At 39.8% G+C, this 17,405-nt stretch overlaps 1 protein-coding gene across 3 annotated transcripts in view; it reads left to right on the top strand.

Annotated features, from left to right (window-relative positions):
- LOC149219381 (putative pre-mRNA-splicing factor ATP-dependent RNA helicase DEAH5) overlaps positions 1-14,996 on the top strand; it is a 111,224-nt gene extending 96,228 nt beyond the window's left edge. For all 3 annotated transcript variants that reach the window (XM_089384358.1, XM_089384357.1, XM_089384359.1), the window contains one exon: positions 14,325-14,996. The gene's annotated coding sequence lies outside the window, so the exon portion shown is untranslated. The remainder of the gene's footprint in view (positions 1-14,324) is intronic.
- The last annotated feature ends 2,409 nt before the right edge of the window (positions 14,997-17,405 follow it).

Below are 17,405 nucleotides of genomic sequence, written 5' to 3'. Positions count from 1 at the left end.
TTTACACAAGCTTGAAACGAAAAACTATGCTTGGATTCAGTTTCATTTTTACACAAGCTTCAACTAGGAAAATTTTTGCTTGAGATTGGTTTACATGCCCCCAATATGATGACTCGATTATAGGTGCATGCCCCCCAAGCTTCATTGCATTCATCTAAGTAGACTACTTGTGGCTATGAGGCCGATGGAATGAAGGTTCATATACGAGACCAAGTGAAAGACTCCACTCGGATTTTACGAGATCTAATCAAAGACTCGAATTGGAACTTTGCTCTAGGGGACCTTGTTTCATTTTTTAATGAGCTTGACACAAGACAAGGAACTCTGCTCAGATTCCTTGTTTCATTTTTTAACGAGCTTGACATATGACAAGGAACTATGCTCTGGGACCTGTTTCATTTTTTAACGAGGTTGACACAGTAAAAGGACTATTCTCATATTCCTTGTTTCATTTTTTAACGAGGTTGACCCAAAACAAGGAACTATCCTCGTATTCCTTGTTTCATTTTTTAACGAGCTTGACACAAGACAAGGAACCATGCTCACCTTCTTGATGGATGGTGTGATAGACCATAGGTATGATAACCATCAAGCAGATAACCCAACCCAAATAGTCATAGAGATGAAGTGAAAGTGTCACGTTCAAGAGCGACTTGCTACCATAAAGTGGTTTACCACTTTTCCAATTTTCTCCAGTCATTGCAGACCAATACCTCTTTATTTTTTATCAAGCTTGAGGAGGATAACATATGCTTGTTGTATAATTCCACCCTTCGGGTGAATCCGTCACTATGTGATGTTTTAACGAGTCTAGCAAAGGTGAAACTCGGTCTTGTCATGATGAACAAGTTTGTCGCTATTTGATGTTTTAACGAGTTTAACGACAATGATAACTCGGTCCTTTTCATATTTAGAGAGTTTGAAAAGGGACAAAAAGAAAACTCCACTAGTTCTTTTTCGTAAGTTTGTTTTTCAAGTCCGAAAAAGCATAAAATAATACAAGAGAGAACCTATTGACCATGTTCGATCAACGTATTCCTTTTTCGTAAATAATCTATGTCAGTTCGGAAAATGGTTAAACTTATACTAAGTAGATGTTATTTCCAATCCGTTAATGAGCTGAAAAGGACAAGCGCTCAACAATCTTTTCATATTTCGAGACTCTGAAAAGAACTTAAAAGAGGTCTCCACTTTGAGGAACGAGTGGTGTCTAGGATAGCAACTGGTTCCGGTGATGTTGGAACTTTTCAAAACATGTTGATTTATGTGAAGAGGTTGGCTAATAAGACCACTCATTGCAACTGTTCCTCAAAAAGGGTAAAACAACCAAGTGAAAGCGTATGATCAGCTAAGCAGACAGTGATGATGGAAGGAGAAAAACCAAGGCTCATCTGACGGAAGAGGCTGATAGAATGGCAATCACGGGGGTTAAAATGCAGATGGGTTCATTTTTACATAAGGATGAACCATAGGGAACTATGCTTGGATTCAGTTTCATGTTTACACAAGCTTGAAACGAAAAACTATGCTTGGATTCAGTCTCCTTTTTACACAAGCTTGAAACGAAAAACTATGCTTGGATTCAGTTTCATTTTTACACAAGCTTGAACCATGAAAAACTATGCTTGAGATTGGTTTACATGCCCCCAGAATGATGACTCGATTCTAGGTGCATGCCCCCCAAGCTTCATTGTATTCACCTAAGTAGACTACTCGTGGCTACCAGGTGGATGAAATGAAGGTTCATTTACGAAATCAAGTGAAAGACTCGATTGGGATTTTACGAGATCTAAATCCCCAGTGGAGTTGCCAATTTGTTATGTGGAATTTTGCATCTATGGATGAACACAATTTCCCTAAGTGGGTAGCTACACTTACAACAATATAATTAAAGCGTTTAACCTTTTTTATAGAAGATAAATAAGACAAGGAACCTACTTGTTATCTTTCGCTTTTCCTTTGTCTCCTTTGTATGGTTCCTGTCGCTCTTTCTCGAACTTAATCCGCTTGACCAGTTACTGCGATCATAAACAGAAGACAAAAAACCAATCAAAGCAAGAGATCTATCTACTATAAGCAAATGGAATCGAAAGCATTTACACATATAATCATCATACACAAAGACAGGAATTTGGGAAAAGGTGTAAACAACTTTATTAAATAGAAGGAAGAGTTACAACCATGAAGTCCGATCCCATGTCACTCATCTAGCTTGAGTTCCATACTTCATCACATCAAAAGCTCAACACTCCGATAGCATAACAATTCTTGCTATGATCTCAAAACTCACACCAACAATATCTCCTTACAATTCTTCAATGTCTAGCCCTGATCACTTAGATGAGTGCTCAATTTATAGGGAAATGGAGGTGGTTTTGTCATAAATTAGGGTATTGAATGGACTTCCAAACTTAGAGTTAGTTTCCATGGAGGAAGGGATGAGAGGATAGGAGGTTACTTAACTCATTCTCTATCCAATTTCGAGCTCATAGGAGATGATAAGAGTGAGAATCTTCTAGAATGCTCTAGAAGATAAGAATATTCCTAGAACCCTATGAAGATTTCGTTCAATCTCGACCAGCGTAGGTCAAAGTGGGCCTAGGTGCTCTGCAGAGTAGGCTTGAATGGGCCTAAGTGCTCTGCAGCGCACTTACCCTTGACCAACGTTGCGCTGGTCCCTCAAGGAGTCATTTCAGGATGCCTTCAGGCCATGAAACTTTCAGGGAAGGAGGCATTCAATATGATGACCTGTCTAGGGCAAGTAGCAACTGAATTAGGGTTTGATGAGCCCTAGTAGCACTGATCTGGATGTCAGGAGTGATGTGCTCAAATAGATCTATAACACCGACCCTTAGCCATTTTTTCTTTGTTTAGTGGCCTTGAAAGGGTATCTTTAATCTGCTATAACTTATGATCCAGGAGTCCGTTTTTGGATTTCCACCCACCGTTGGAAAGCTTGTTCTGAGCACTATGCAATGGAGAGGGTCCGATTTGGCTTTGAGTGTTTCTGTGGCCTGGAAGATGGCTTCAAACTTCACTGCTCTTTAGCAACTTTGATCAACTGAAAACTCATAATGTAGTGAGTGACAACAGAAAGCTCCTGGAAATGGAATATGTGAGGAAGGAAGAGATCGTGAGATGTGCAACCATGATGAAGGCGATCAACATCCAAGAGACCAAGAAGATTTGACTAGGAAATCTCCTGGAAAGATATGAAGACTTTGATAAAACTCTGAAAAAGATGAAGACCCTTGACAGTGGATATCTTTGGGAAATCTGTCAACACGTATGCAGGATGTTGACACCTACAGGAAGATGTCATGATGAAGAGCCATCTCGCAAGGTACAATTTGATTTAATGTTTTGATTTCTTGAATAATATCTGGATGAGTTCATGCAGGGCTACTGGCACAAGAGTTGTAAGTACAAGTACAACTAGCATTCATGTGGTAGATGGAAATTCCTGAAAGAAACATGATGAGGAAGAAGTAGCCATATGAAGAAGGTTCTAGATATGCACCAAGAAGGCCACTTTCCATGAAGAAAGGAATGACATGACAGAATAAGAAGGAAAGTGATCGATGGTTGTTGCCCTACAAGGAAGAAGCTCAACTAAATTTCATGACATCAAGGAGAGAAGTTGATCAAGCAACTAAAGGACCCACAAAGAAAAAGTTGTTGATATATAGAAGAGTCCCTAGCTAAGAGGGAGCTCTGACAGGTCCCTGATCAAGAGGGAGTTTGAATTAAGATCACCCCTAATTACAAAGGAGTGACAATTGTGTTTTCCATGTCATGTGTCATGCATTAGACCAGGACTGACAATCGTAAGGCTAGATGAAGGCCATGAATGGAAATGTAGACACATGATAGACACAACATTCTTGTCTTCACTTGGGAAGAAAGAATGGGAGGATTGGGTAATCATCTGGCATCTGATACTCTTTGAGGATGTGTAGGGCATCCAAGATAAGAGTAGGCAAGAGGATCGATATTCTTTGAGGGCTGGGAACCCAAGATAAGAATAGTCCTAGAATACTCAGTGAACACTTGGGTGGGTATGTACCTTGAGAGACAATGATGAAGGTGTCTATAAATCATTGGTCTCGCCAACATTGTAGCTCATGGTCTCGTGAAGAGATGGAGCTGTTAGTCAAGGCCTTGCACTATGACAATGTTGATTGATATGATGCTATACAGATGGGATTACCAATCCGATTCTTCTTATGAGAAATTCTTCAGATTGAGAATAACCAAGTACCATTGTAAATACCTCCCTAGTTAAGAGGGAGTGTTGAAGGAAAGTATAACTAGGTTCGGTATTTGTCAATATAACTTTGATCTTTGTACTTGTCAAGAAAAAGAAATATTATTTTTATAAATTATATGAATGAGTTTCTTGCTCATTCCATAGGTCTAGGAAAGTCAAAGAGTCAAAGTCATGTGCAAAAAGCTCTTCTTGAGTCAAGAACAACCCTCCAAGACAAGCACGAAGAAGTCTGCTTGCAAAACAATGAAGAAAACAATTAAGTCGGCCTCAAAATATATATTAAAGAACAATCATGTCGTCTCAGTTAAAGTGACATGTCTAGTCATGAATACAAGTCGGCTTACCTACACACAGACCACTATATATACCCCGCTGAGGTCACCACAAAAAATATATTCGTACACCTCTGAAATTTCATGTGGTGTAGGAAGCTCTGAAATTTCAGACTTATCTGAAACTTCGGATGAGGACACAGGAGCATAACTTCGGATGTGTACAAAACTAGGATACATATGAGATTTTCGGATAAGATTACTGTGTTTCAGGACTTTAGATAAGGTACAAGAAGCTCTGTTGCCTCTACTCCTTCGTGGGTAATCACAGAAGCAACGTTACAGTTTTGGCATACTTATGAAGAGGAGGACACTCTTTGTCACGACCTCCTCACAGTCATATCACTCACTGCCTCAGCACACAGTCATACATGAAGGATCTCGGTCACACTCTGTCTCAACATATAAACACAATCACATACCTGATGATCACTGTCTCGTAGTCTCAATAGTGATTTAATAAAGATCTCGATGGTAGTGCAACAAGGCGCAAAGATATTGCAGCAATGAAGTGATGCAGTAGAGATGATCTCAGTGAGATGATCTTAGTAAGAATGCAGTAATGATTGAAGTAAATATGGAGCAATTGTGCAAAACCAATGATATGTTAAGTATCCTTGTGAAGGTGCAGTAATAATGATCTCGGAGAAGCAACAATGATGATGATCTCAACATTGATGAAGAAGAGGATTGGTGTCTTGGTCTTGGAGTGGCCTAGGAGGTCAAGGGTCATGGTCTTGATATTCGTCAATTGGAATCTCTATAAGAAGAATTTTGTGTGGGTTTTCCTCTCCAAGAGAGAGGTTTTGGCCTTGGCAGAATGCCAAACATCTTGTGTTCTTGTCTCTTTGTTTTGGTTGCAGTTTGATGAAGCAAACATATACACTATTAATAAGAAGAAGATCAAGTTAAGATAAATTGTAAAAACACTTCACACATTGTTATCATGCTTAAGAAGAATTACCCTAACCTTAAGTGCCTTAGGTTCTTCAACAAATACTAGGGCCATAGGCTTGATCATTAGGTTGCCCCACTCAAAAATTATTTGTTTCTTTGAAAAAAATTGCATTTGGAATGTTACTGCAATTTTTTTTTTTGCAAAAAAGACTAGGGAGCTCCCCTAATCACTCCCTCAAAACAAGGGAGCGTATTTTTTTGAAGGGAGCGCGCTCCCAACTAGCTCCCGAGTAGCTCCCGAGCGGAGCGTGAATTGGGAGTGGGTTTGTGGGTGGGGGTTGGGGCGGGGGGGGCTCCCTTGCAACCCTGGCTCTACCTATTTTTTGTTTTTTTTTTTTCTTCTTCCCAAGTCCCTGTTTTGGGGTCAACTAGTTTGATGACTAGTTCGGTCTAATTGTTGGAAATGTAACTAGTGTCTGTCTTCATAATGTAATTCAAATGTACCATTGATGTATTTATTACATTCATTGATTATATTCATTATTATTATTTTTATTTAGTCAAAGCATGTTCTTCATGGTTTTAGGGTCAATTGAGTAAAAAAGAAAATTAATTATGAGTCAAAGAAATGTAATTGAGTCAAAGTCCATCTAGACTTGTTGTAAGAAAAAGAAAAAATATTTTTATCTTGAGTCAAATAGTCAAAATGTCATCCACAAACCAAGTTGGCCCTCCCTGGACAAGTCGGCCTAAAGAGGTAGCTATTTGACCTCCTGGACATGTATAAATACAAGGCAATTTGACCTCATTTGATCATCCATGCAACACCGATTTTTGTGCAAGATGAAGAAGAAAACCAACCGAAGTCAAAGGAGAGAAGACAAGCTGATTTCTGCCCTAGTTCTGTTCACACATGTGAGTTTCCCGAGGCAGATTCTCTGTTACTGCAGCCCTGAAATTTCAAACTAGATTTCAAAGATTTGACCAATGTTGACTTTTGTTGACTATGACTTGTTGGAGATGGCTTGGAGCAGGGTTGACCTTGGTCTTTTTGGCAGTCTTGGTCATGGTCATGGATATCTCATTTTGATCTGATTCTATAAGAAGATAATTTCTTGGGTTTTCCCCCTTGTGGGGTTTTTCCCTGGCTTGGAGCCTAATTTCTTGTGTTCTTTGTCTCTTGTGATCTTCATGTTTTGTACATTTTGGTAATTGCTTGATGAAGAGAATATAAATTTAATAAGAAGCCAACAAACATTCACAAGTAATTATCAAGTTAAGAGAAATCTACCCTAATCTACAAGCATATTGATTTCTCAACACTATAACATTGGTTCATTTCCCATTGTTAATTTTTAGTTTTAACTCTTGAGTCTTGAGTCTAGATATTGATGACCATAGACCGAGTCATTGACTTGTTACTCTTTACTATTTTTTGAGTTTGAGTAATTTCAATTTACTATTCCAGTCTTGAAACTATAGTATCTACTATTTTGCTTAGTACTAATCAAATTCTAGAGTAACTAAAGATGAATTTAAGTCAATGTAGATTCCAGAATGATGAATTAAATCAATGCATAAATATTTTACTATTTTTATTTTATTGAATCATTTATGATGTAAGAATCAATGTATTTTGTTATTGAATTTGAATTCGAATCATGTTTATATATGTGTATTTCATTAAAGCTCGATGTCCCCATGTTCCCCCTTACATTTGACTAAAATTTGGGGGATCCCCCACATGTCCACCCTGTGCGTCTCCTTGTTCCCGCGTCCCCTTAACCTGGAAACTTGGTGGAACATTGGATAAATGAGGGATTAAATGATCCTTTATGGCATATAAGATCATTCGTTTGGCCTTCACCTCCTCCTTGTTAGGGAAAATTTTAAGGATGGATATTAATCTTAAAGTTTAGAGTCCTTGGTTAATCTTACTACTTCCAAGTTCCTAATATGCAAACTATAATTTTTTTGATGAATACTCTGAAAATGATCTCCAAACATACCTTGAGTCTTAGCGGAATCCTCCTCAAGTGAATCATCAACTCTATGGAGAGTAAGCATCCGATAGACCATTACTTTCTTGTTCAAAAAATCAAAGAAATTGGACTCCTCAACCTCGCTCGAATCCATTGCAAATGAGCATGCACCTATTTTCCTCTTGTTAAGTATTCCTCTCTATGCAGGGCCAATTCCAACTGAGCAATATCCTCCTCATAAACAACGTTATGTAAATCCTCCTCAAAGAATGTATGGACCTCCTGCAACTTGTATTTGGCCTCCTGGCTCCCATCTACCCTTGTATGCAATCACATACCCCCAACCTCTCATGAATTTGACATCTCTTTGGATAACAACCTCCTCCCCCAACAATTAACTTGTATCCCTAATAGGCTGAGGGAAAAGGTTCCATACTCTATGGACTAGGGTACGAAAGTTGAGGAAAACTCTATGTGAGTAACATTCAACCAAAATGGAACTTGGAAGTCTAGATGGGTAAATGATTTGATCCAGTAGCCTCAATTAGCACATCAACAAGCCTTCTGGACCCCCAAAAAGAGATGTCTTCCCAAGGACAATTTATGCTATCCAATTGCATTTGAACCGTATCCATCCGCTTCCTAAACTTGTACCAACTAATCCACCCCCCATAGTCCATCCCTTTCTTCCCTAGTTAGGATCAGACAATTGAAGAGTGTCCTTGCATCTCGCCTAAGCATGCTTTTTGTATCCACTAAAACAACTCCCACACAATATTGAAATCTCCACCAACAATCCACTTTACAATTGATAAGGATTCAAGGAAGAGTCCGTCCGCTCCCAACGATTCAACCTAGGATAATTGATATTAGGGACATACATTGAACAAAATCCCAACATTCTCCTCTGAATCAACAATGTGATCCACAAATCTATTATCGTGATCATGACCAAAAGCTATAACAAAATTCTGAAAATCTGGGGAAATGGCCTGAAGCAGCCCCCCTTCTCGTCAAGAATGATTTGTAGTATCCTCAAGAATAATTTGTAGTCCAAAAGAGAGACCATTCTAGTCATAACTCATGTGGTTTCTAAACTCAAATCAAACGGACTTGACCTTTTGCAAAAATACTATTTAGTTTTAATGTTTTGAAGCATTCCACAAACAATCTACATATGACCTAGGACTGTCATCCCTCTTACATTCCAAGAAGGGAGAGCTTGATTCTAAGAAGAACCTGTTGATAAGAGTGTTGAATATGTTGCTCAATTCCGCTTCCCCCCAAAAAGCAGCACCTTGGTTCGAATAAAGGGCAACAACATCCTTGAAGGATTTCACCTATGCAATAGGACCATTGGTCTATCAAGCTTGTTCAAACAAGCAAGAGATGAAGCACCTTTTTGCATGTTGGGCTTTACATGCCAACCGTCATCATCATCCATACCTTTTGATTGAATCACTATTTGTTGTCGAAGAAGTCGGGATAATGTTCATACTCCAGGAACTACCCATAGATCCTCCTACAACTAAATCTGGGATTGGATGTTGTTGAAATTTCTAAGTCTATCCGTTAGAAATTTTATCTGTATTCTTCTGGTTTATTTCTCCTACTTGTTAATTACGAACAAGTTATTTAAACAGATAAATATCGAAATAAACACAATACAGTCTCAACCATCTACAGATCAACCACTGAAACAAATAGCAAACACACAAGTGACACTGTTATTTTTGGACAACTCGTCCCGGGAAAAACCCAACTTGGGAAAATTGATGCAACAATTTTGAGGGTTATTTATTATGCAGTATTTCCTTGAGTACAACTGGGTGCCAAATTAGCTCACTCGACAGAGAAAAATAATCGGCAGTAATACCTCTCTATACAAAAGCAGATATTCAAAAAATTTGCCCCACGAAACCCTCTCCAACACAACTGAAGCATTGCATCAGCCCTCCTGGCCTCTGCGTCAGCCTCTACGACCCTTTGCATCATCCCTCTTAGGCATTGCGCAGCCTCTACGACCCTCTGCGTCAGTCCTGTTGCCCTGTGTGGATGACGCAAGCCCTTCTGGTCTCTGCATTGTCTCAGCTAGCCTCTGCATGGCTTGCTCTGGCTTCTTTGTCTGCCTCTCTGCCTCTGCGCTGGTTTCTTGGCACTATCTCTACCTCTCTGTCCAGTACTCACAACCCCTCGCTGCAAACTGATCAATGATTCAACTTTTCTTAGCAAACCCCACTCTAGAAAATCGAATGACTGATAACTCTGGTGTATCTCCAACTAACCCTCAAGTCTCCTCTTATAATTTTTCTGTTGAGCCTTCAACGACTGAGATTACATCTCTAATCAATGACTAAGATTAGATTTGGCTTGATCCATGTCCTTTAGAACCTTTTAACCTAGTTTTATATTAATACCCATTAATATTTTTATTTTACTAAGTTTAGACTTAGGAACCCATTAAAAATATTAATTATCTAATATCTCCTTCACCGGGTATAATTTCCCCAAACCATTTTTGCGTCTTGGAGATCTCATGTGCTTTAGCCTCTTCACCAATTTTCATGGCTAGAGCACATCTGATGCTACCCCAAATCAACACTCCCTCTTAGCGAGGAATGTGCTCTAATAATACTCCACCACTGAGCATCACCCTGATTATACGACATTGGTACCTGTGTTGATGCTAGGCCTTCCTACCCAACATCCTTTGCACTGTTGCATCCTGTACTGCTGCCCATGGCCCTACCACTGCCACTGCTACATTTGTACGGAAGCTCCCTCTGCATCCGTGCTGCTGCTGGTCCTTCCTCCCAACACTGCATCTGCACTGCAACCCTCTCTCATCATGCTGCATCGTGCTGCCCATAGCACTACCACTGCTATTGCTGCATTGCAACATAGTTACTAAGAAGTAACTGATCCACCCAACTACTGACATCCTTGTCAGGCTAGAAACCCTCCCGATGCTGAAGCTCTCTCTACCACTATCCTATGCTCCCTCTGCTGCCTTTACGCTGCTGCAACAACTTTGTGCCTCTCGCACTGCTGCAAACCTCTTTGTGCCATCCTGCACTGTTGCAACCTCCTCTGTGCCTCTCGCACTGCTGCAACCCTCTCTGCACTGCCAGGGACTACTGCACTCTAGCACTCTCTGCTGCTCCATCCACATCTGCTTCTATCGACATCTGCCATCCTGCTAATGTCACTTCGAGGCTCCCGTAGCCGGATATGATCCAAGAGTTTGGGTAACTTAAGGATCCTGCCCCTCATCTCCTGTAGTCCTCCTGACTACAACTCAATGTCTCCCCACCTCTTCTCTAGAGGTACATGAGCACTCATGGCACAATCGTCATCATCCTCTACCTCCTTTTCCGCCTTTGCTGGTGCTGCCTTGGAGTCAGACGCCTCTCCCTTATTCTTCTTCCTCGGACATTGGTTTGCATAATGCCCCAGTTCCCCACAGTTGAAGCACTTTATCTTGGAGAGGTCCTTTTTCTTCCTCTTCCCTTGCTGCCCCGCAGATGCTAGAGTTGCATCCTCTTCCTCCTCTTTCTTGACCCGGGCTCCTTTGCTGCTACTTCCCATCTTGGTCAGCCATCTGATCTCTTCTTGGCGAAGAGCTGCCCACAGTTCTTCCCAATCTGGAAGATGTTCTCTGCCCAAAATGCTTTGGACAAACGTCTCCCACTCCTCGGAGATTGCATTCAGGGCAGTCCTCACCATTAACTCCTGATCTGACGTGGCCCCTATGGAAGTCAGTTGGTCTCGAATCTCCTTCAATCTGCTGAGGAAGTGATCTACCTACTCCCCCTTTTGCATCTGATATGACCGTAGCTGATTCTCCAGTAGCATCTTCCTCTGCATGGAAGTGCCCTGATACAATGTCGTCAAGGTGTCCCACATTTTCTTTTTCGTATTCTTCTCGGCAATATGTTGGACCACATGATCCTTGACCCCATCAAGGATTATGCATTTTGCCTTTGCCATCACATCCTCATACTTTTCATTGTCATCGAGGTCGACTGGGATAGCCACTGTTCTCAAGGCGAAGGCCTTGATGCGATGTCTATCTAGAATTGACAGGATTCTGGCCTTCCAGACTGCAAAGTTGGACGCCCTGTCCAGCCTGTCCTGATCCCTCAGTCCATTCATGGCCATCTCTTTTCTCTTCCTCTTGACTCTTCCGAGGCTCTACTTCCCTCTGGAAGTTCTCTCTTCGGCTCCCTCTGAGTTGCTACTTCCTGTTTGGAAGTTCTTTGCTCGATTTCCCTCCTAGAAATCCGCCTGCCAACCGTCGAGTCACACTCTCCGATCTCCTGTGCACTTGCAACACTGATCCGAATTCCTTGGCTAGAAATCTGCCTCGGTAGCGACTCCCTCTACCTTGGTTTTGCGCTGTTAGGTACTGTTCTGTCTCGGTAGCAACAACACCCCACCAGCTTCACTACTCGCAATTTGCCCACAACTTCCTATGTCCCAGCAACTCAAGGACTGAGCCTCTAGGCTCTATGCAATCCCGGCACTGGCCGAAATGCTCCCCTAGCCAACAACGTCAACCCTCTTGGTCTCTGCGTGGCTCTGCGTGAGCCTTTTTCTGCCCTCCTTAGCCTCTACGTTGGCCTCTCTCTGGCCCGGACTGATGACGCAGTCCCTCTGCATCAACCCTTCTTTTGTCGCTTTCTGCAAGGAACAACTTCTGTCACTCTTGACAACTGTCTCTGCTACAAATGCTCTGCGTCAGCGGATGCCTTCAGCGCTTCTGTGATTTGTAACCACGCTCTGATACCATGTTGAAATTTCTAAGTCTATCCGTTAGAAATTTTATTTTTATTCTTTTGGTTTATTTCTCCTACGTGTTAATTACGAACAAATTATTTAAACATATCAATATCGAAATAAACACAATACAGTCTCAACCATCTACAGATCAACAAATGAAACAAATAACAAACACACAAGTGACAGTGTTATTTTGAACAACTCGTCCCGGGAAAAACCTAACTTGGGAAAACCGATGCAACAATTTTGAGGGTTATTTATTATGCAGTATTTCCTTAAGTACAACTGGGTGCCAAACTAGCTCACCCGACAAAGAAAAATAACCAGCAGTAATACCTCTCTATTCGAAAGCAGATATTTAAAAAATCTGCCCCACGAAACCCTCTCCAACACAACTGAAGCACTGCGTTAGCCGTTACGACACACTGCGTCAGCCCTCTGAGGCATTGTGCAGCCTCTACGACCCTCTGCGTCAGTCCTGCTACCCTTTGTGTGGATGACGCAGGCCCTTCTGGCCTCTGCGTTGTCTCAGCTAGCCTCTGCGTGGCCTGCTCTGGCTTCTTCATCTGCCTCTCCGCCTATGCGCTGGTCTTACGGCACTATCTCTGCCTCTCTGTCCAATACTCACAACCCCTCGCTGCAAACTGATCACTGAATCGACTTTTCTTATTAAACCCCACTCTAGAAAATCGAATGATTGATAACTCTGGTGTATCTCCAACTAACCCTCAAGCCTCCTCTTATACTTTTTCTGTTGAGCCTTCAATGGCTGAGATTACATCTCTAATCAACGACTAATATTAGATTTGGCTTGATCGATGTCCTTTAGAACCTTCTAACCAAGTTTTATATTAATACCCATTAATATTTTTATTTTACTAAGTTTAGACTTAGAAACCCATTAAAAATATTAATTATTTAATATCTCCTTCACCGGGTAGAATTTCCCCAAACCATTTCTGCGTCTTGGAGATCTCATGTGCTTTAGCCTCTCCACCAATTTTCATGGCTAGAGCACATCTGATGTTATCCCAAATCAACATATGTAAGATGGGATCTATTGTACTCTTGGCTGACTTCTAAATCACACCCACACCAAAACGACCACCATAGCTCTGAGATTAGTGAATCAAATGCCTTTAGTATCAGAGGACAATTGGTATTTGAAAGGACCATTAACACAATTGGATGTTGATGTAGAGGATGCCACAAGATTGAGGAGGATGCAGAGTTGCATGGCTTGGTTGGGGTACCATTGTGCATTTTTGATGTGCCAGAGAAAACTGAACTGTGAGTGTGAGGGTGACACTTGCATCAATGTTAATGAACCATTGTTTCAGTACCTGGAAGTAGAAGATTGAGCATGGGCTATTTAAGGCTGGTCAAGGGCTGATGTCCATTTTTTTTTTTGTGTCATGTATATACTTAAATTAACATTTATAATATGATGATGCATTGTTGTATCATTGTATGCTCATTTTTCTTGCTAATCAAAACGCTGATGACATCCTTTTGAAGTGTACTGTTTCATGCTTCTTCTGTTCTGTTGTCTACTTGGATGCAGCAATGTGTGTGCTTATTATTTTCAATTATTTTTAATGAATGCTTTTTCTATATAAATCATGTTTTTTGTATACAGTGCTGTTCTGTGAAATTCATGGGCTCTCTCTGGCCGTTCTTTAATCTGGTCTCTGTCCCTAAACCTTAGTGCAACATTGCTATTTGATGAATAAATCACACTATAAATTTTACTGTTGCTTATGTCCAAGGACCTGTATTTTGAAATACTTCCGAGTACTTGCAAACACCATTAGAAAAATATAGATCGTGCTCAGATATAGATACTTCCCAATACTTGTGACACTAAGATATAGATACTTCCAAGTTTTTGCGATGTTCAGATTTTTTATAATAAATGCTCAGTTGTCCAGGTGCATAAAAGTAAAATTTTTGAACATACTCGTAAAGCTAGATCTTTATAACAGTTAATCGTTTTTCTATATTTTTGTTTAATCAATTTTTTCACTTTCTTCTTCTGATAATTTGAATTGTTTCTGCCAGCTGTTCATCTAGATTGCAATCATCAGCTTGGCAAGCATAGATTCATGTTTGAAGATTCTTCTTACATGTCGAATGGAATTTTTCCTCTCTGGAAGTTGTGGGAGTGACAGTGGCATAGCAGCAATGATGTTTAATACATAGTAATATACGCTGCACACGTGAATTATGCAGATTAGGATGGTAGTAGTTCAAGTTACACAGAGTTGAATCCATGTATAAACAACTCAAATACCCTCTGTTTTTCACCAGGATGCAAAAACTAAAATGTTGTTCCACCATGGAAAGATTATAGGACGTCTAAATATAGAAGTGGCTGAACTCTATTCAATCCATGGCATATACAAGGAATCGGGAGATTGATTTCATTGTACTCTCGGAATTGCATCAAAATTATAATGGAACTTTAACATGAACAAGGGAGAGCTGGAAGCACATTGGATAGAGTTGGAAGCACATTGGATGTGCAGACGAGGTTTTGGCAGAGTTTATTATATTTTTGGGTCAGAAGAGTTTTGGGCAGAGTTTATTATGGATTTGGTTGAGAAGAGTGAGACAGTGGAACAATTCTATGCCAAGCTAAAGCAAAATGGTGCATGTTGGCCCACTTTTTGGGTCACCTTGCATATTTAAAACCGTTTTAGCAATATGTTGGTGAGAAATGAAGATATGACAGGGGTGTTAAAAAATTTACTGGTTAGACGTTGAAAATCTTGGGGTGTAGTGGGCCTAGCCAACCCACAATTTAGTAATGCATGCTCACTCTTTCTAAGAGCAAAAACTTAAAAACTAATTATTTCCTAGTTAAAAAGGCATATAACAAAAAATTCAGCCGATAAAATGGGCAGCTATAAGCAACAATGACATCTTTCCCATCAAGAAGAAGAGTTGAAGAGTTGAGGACAGTAGTGAAGTCTGAGTGCATTGGAGGGGAGTGCCATATGGCACTCACCTTCCCGCGTTTTGTACATGTTCTGTTTCTGAATAATAGATTGCTAGTTTTGTGTCTGCATTTCCAGATAACAGATTTTAGATTCTCCTTATGTCTCTTTCATTTTTTATTGTATCGGGCTATGAACAAACAGTGTCACTAGAATTTCTTTCAAAACTGTCCTCATATTTTCTGCGTTAAGTGAACTGCATTCATGCTTTAATGACTGTAATGTTTAGTTTTCATATTTCAGCGTGACAATACAGGGATCAGCTCTGCTATTTAAATACGGGGAACTGATTCACTCCTGTCTTCCTTGAAATATATGTTTTTTATTGCACCGTAAGGCATATTCATTATATACAGTAAGCACTCTATACCCTTGACCTGCCAAATGCATGCCTGCATATAAGACAAGATGAAGGTGTAATCTGAAATTGACGATATGCAATCTTGTTCGGGTGCCATGTATGATGATTGTTAATACATTCTGTGCGCTAGGGAAAGGCAAAAATCATTGTCACTCAAAAGTGGTTCTTATTGTCAACACTCTATTTCTGGGTATGAAACTTTCTAAGGTCCTTGCTTTACATTGGTTTTCGTTAATGTTGGGTGTGATTTATTGAGTGTTTCCTCTCCGAGAATACTGCGTATTTGTTTTCCCCAACCATAGCACATGTGTTGGTGTTTTCCTTGCAAAGGTTGAGTACAGGATAGCCTGCAACGAAATGTTCTAAAGTAACAAAGTGGTTCGAGGCTTGATTTGTCGGGTCTGTTTGAAGACTTTTGCAAGGGGTCATTGTATTTTGGGTATTTTTTTGTCATTGTTTATTCCAGGCTCCTTAAGATCTCCTGGTAGAAAGGACCAAGTTACGTACATTGGGAACAGCATTGCTAAAGATTACTGGGGCATTTATTCTATTAATGAATTGGAGGATCCATGCTTTCCTAATATACACTAACATCAATGTGGGACACTGTTATAGTTACCGGATTTTCCTCAGGGCACTCTGCACTCACATCTGCATTCAATTCTCCTTGGAATCCCAGATTCGTATCAGATTCTTGTTTTTTTGTATTAGTATATGTTTCCTGAAACATGATCCATTCCTGGTATAAGTGGATTTGGATCCGAGTGGCAGACTCATGGCAGATTTTTGAACAATTTTTATCGTCATCTTCAGGAACAATGAGCACACGAGTTGCATACTACTTATTTGTTAACTTGGTCAATCTGAGTAATTTGTTCCCAAGTGCCTCGGTTGAGAACTTTAAATGTATAGCATTAGATTATTTGCGATCATGTTTATATCAATATTGGATCTTAGTACTTTTTACAGTGAGTTGCTTTCAGTGTAGTCTGCCGTCTAGTTTACTGTAACACTCATCTTAAGGTTAAGGTTCACATGCAATATGTCTGTGTTTAGTGGTGTTTTTTTAACATTCAACCATGACCGCTCATGTATGTATTATTATAGTTTGATGATTTGAATGAGCAGTGTTCACACCAGTTTTCCACTAGGAGGTTGCCTCTCGCAATTAGAGGACTCGATTTTTATTTTTTCTCACTATTCTCCATCTTGCTTATCATTTTGATGTTATAGCTTGAATATCTGACGATGCTATTTGCTAGCAACTGAACTTATTAAATCTTAAGAGAACTTGGCGGTTTTTGTCTCAATTCACCATTTGGCAATATAAATATGAAAGTGAAAAATAATTGATAGGCTATAATTAATATTTTTTTAATATATATATATATATATATATATATATATATATATATATATATATATATATAATTTTGAAGGTTAGGGTTCCAATTCCCTGATTAATTTCAGTAGTGCTGTATTCACACCGGATTTTGTTTTGCGATTCCAATTGCACCCATGGTTCATCGAACTTTGACCATTATTATTTGCATTATGAGGATCATAACGCTACCAATAATGTTGACCGCTTTGGATTATGACATGGTGTTTGTTTTCTACCTAAAAACACAAAAAACAAATAATGTAAGCCTTAATTCAAACATAATAATTACATAAATAAGATTTAACACAAGGAAAGCTTACGAAAGTGAAAATTATAAAGATAAATTTGTAAATAGATCTTTATTCTTACATCATATATTATGATGTAAATGTAATATG

This window comes from Pinus tabuliformis, chromosome Q (assembly GCF_031772625.1).
Source record: "Pinus tabuliformis cultivar Carrire ecotype Pingquan chromosome Q, CPIR1, whole genome shotgun sequence".
Classification (NCBI taxonomy): Eukaryota; Viridiplantae; Streptophyta; class Pinopsida; order Pinales; family Pinaceae; genus Pinus; species Pinus tabuliformis.
This window is presented reverse-complemented; position numbering and strand designations above follow the sequence as displayed.